Consider the following 2,711-nt stretch of genomic DNA (forward strand, 5'->3'; position numbering starts at 1 on the left):
AACTGGCAGTCTATATGCCTGCTTCCAGCTGCCTACTTGCTTCGTGATTTTACTATATTACCCCTAATTAATTATTATATGATATTTACTTATTAAAAAATTAATATTATTTAATAAAAAATAAAATAAATATTTATAAAGTAAAATAGACATTTATGACATGACTGTTTTAACTGCTTCAATTGTAATTTTACTATGTCACCTATAATTAATTATTATGAGTCATTTAAGTATTCAAAAATAGATAATCTTGATGTTTTAAATTAATTTGACATCTTATATGAGGTCCACTTAAATTTTTTTCACAAATATTTTTATAGCAATTTTGTTATATCACTTTTAATTAATTATTATGAGTCACTCAAGATGTGCCAGTTTTGCTATTTCAATCGTGATATTTGGTTATTCTTAAAATTATATCAATGTCGCTTAAATTGAAATAAAAAATATTATAAATTATAATAATTAAAAATTTAAATTACTTTTAAAGTCTAAATTCACTATCAATAACACAAAAGTTTGAACAGGAAGAGTATTATAAATTACAATAATAAACAACTTAAAATAGTAAATTACAACGTCGACGATGACATATTGATTAGGATGAAGGGATATTACATGAAAATTACGTTGAAAGTCATATAAGTCACATGCTTTCTTTTAGCTGCCTGCTTGCTTAGTGATTTTACAATATCGCCCCTAATAAAAAATAATATAGATATTTATCAAGTACATTGTCTATTATTATTATTATTATTATTATTATTATTATTATTATTATTAAAATAGCGGCTACTTTGATTCAATTTCCTCTTTTTGTATTTAATTTCTAACCAATTTTGATCAATTAATATCAATTTTAGCCATATTTTTTCTTAAATCTTTTTTTACACAGCTAAAACTTTAAATTCAAATTTTAATCTCAGCCATTGATCAAAATTGATCTAATGGCCGAGATTAAACAAGCCTTTTCCTTCCTTTTTTAACAAATGGCAACCCTAACCCTCATTTTATCTCCCTCACAGCCGCACCCCCTTTTCTTTTCTCTCTCTCTTCTCTTATCCTTCTCTTCCTCCCTAAACTTCCACCACGACTGCCGCCGCTGGAGCAGTCCACCGAACAGTCGGCGGCCCTTCTCACCTCTCTCATGTCATTGCCTCACCACCACCGGCGAAAACAACAACAGTCCAACCAAGCTCCAAGCGCTGACCAGTCCCCGTTCAGCCACTGTCCCCGCATCGTCTAGTCCAACGAACCGGACAGCTGCCGGTAAGTCTCACCCTTACAGCCAAGATACACCGAAGAGCACTATGAGTCGTGTGTCTTCATCTCTCTCTCTCTCTCTCTTCTCTGGACATTAACAGACATTCAAAAATTGAAGCTTCTTCTCGCAAACTTATGACTGTAAATCACAGAAAAACATGTCCATTTTCCTTTCTTCTCAATTCTCAATGTAGTATTTCACTTTCATAGGAAATTGCATTAACAATTTTTTAGTAGTACTAGTCTGTATCGAAACTAAAAATCACGAAGTTTTTGTGATTTGAGTTTGAAAAACTTGTGCATTTGCGAAAATAGCGTGTATTGTTAAGTGTGAATATGTGCATATGTGTATTTTTTTTGGTTATTGTTGTTGTTGTGTAAATGGTGAATTGAATTCCATTATAGGTTTTAGATTGAACGAAATGGTGAAAGTACCAAAGGATTGCGGTGGAGTACAGTGAAGTTAACGGCATCACCGTTAATTCAGGTAATGTTTATTGCTATGTTGATGGCGGTTTATTGGAAAGTGTGTCAATTTTTTTCCGTTTTCAAGCAACATATTAATTCCTTTATTATTTACTCTTTTTTCCCATTGTCTTTTATCGTTTTTGTAAAGAAAAAGTGAATATTAGTACATACAATCTTAGGCTATTTTTTATATCTCGTTGACCCATTGTTTTGAGCTACCACTGCAGCTGAAATACTGGAAGCTGCATGTCAATTACTGGATCTTAGCATTCTGATCACATACGGTGCTTTTGAGTATATTTTGATGGTACTGTATGTCTGCGACATTGACTGGAACTTGAATCAAATGAATTATGCCTCTATGATTATTCTTGCTCTACTATTTATGGTAATTTTTTATCTGTTTGATTCTAATTGTGATGGATCCTTGCCTGCCTTTTGAATAAACTATCATGTCATTTGTCTCTTGTCATGAATGTGTAGAATTTACTAAAGTGTGGTCACTTGAGAGGTGAATTAGTGAGTCAAAAATATTTAAGTGTAGTTACGTGAAAGGTGAACTTGTATTTTGAATATAGTTAAGTGTGGTCACTAGAGAAGTGAATAAGTGACTTGAAAATATTTAAGTGTAGGTACTTGAAATGTGGACTTGTGTTTTGAATTTAGTTAAGTGTGGTCATTTGAGAAGTGCATTAGTGAGACGAAAATGTTTAAGTATAGTTACTTGAAAGGTGGACTTGTGTTTTGAATATAGTTAAGTGTAGTCACTAGAGAAGTGAGTTAGTGAGTAGAAAATGTTTAAGTGTAGGTACTTGAGGATTTGTGTTTTGAATTAGAAAATGTTTAAGTGTAGGTACTTGAAATGTGGATTTGTGTTTTGAATTTAGTTAAGTGTGGTCACTTGAGAAGTGAGTTAGTGACTTGAAAATGTTTGTGTAGGTACTTGAAATGTGGACTTGTGTTTTGAATTTAGTTAAGTG

General features: G+C 31.8%; 1 long non-coding RNA gene across 1 annotated transcript in view; it reads left to right on the top strand.

The window, feature by feature from the left end:
* The first annotated feature begins 992 nt into the window (after positions 1–992).
* Positions 993–2,711, top strand: part of LOC107854071 — a 7,767-nt gene continuing 6,048 nt past the window's right edge. The window contains exons 1-3 of the long non-coding RNA XR_007045559.1: positions 993–1,269; positions 1,669–1,750; positions 1,959–2,119. This is a non-coding gene — a long non-coding RNA (uncharacterized LOC107854071). The remainder of the gene's footprint in view (positions 1,270–1,668; positions 1,751–1,958; positions 2,120–2,711) is intronic.

Source organism: Capsicum annuum, chromosome 1 (genome assembly GCF_002878395.1).
Source record: "Capsicum annuum cultivar UCD-10X-F1 chromosome 1, UCD10Xv1.1, whole genome shotgun sequence".
Taxonomy (NCBI): domain Eukaryota; kingdom Viridiplantae; phylum Streptophyta; class Magnoliopsida; order Solanales; family Solanaceae; genus Capsicum; species Capsicum annuum.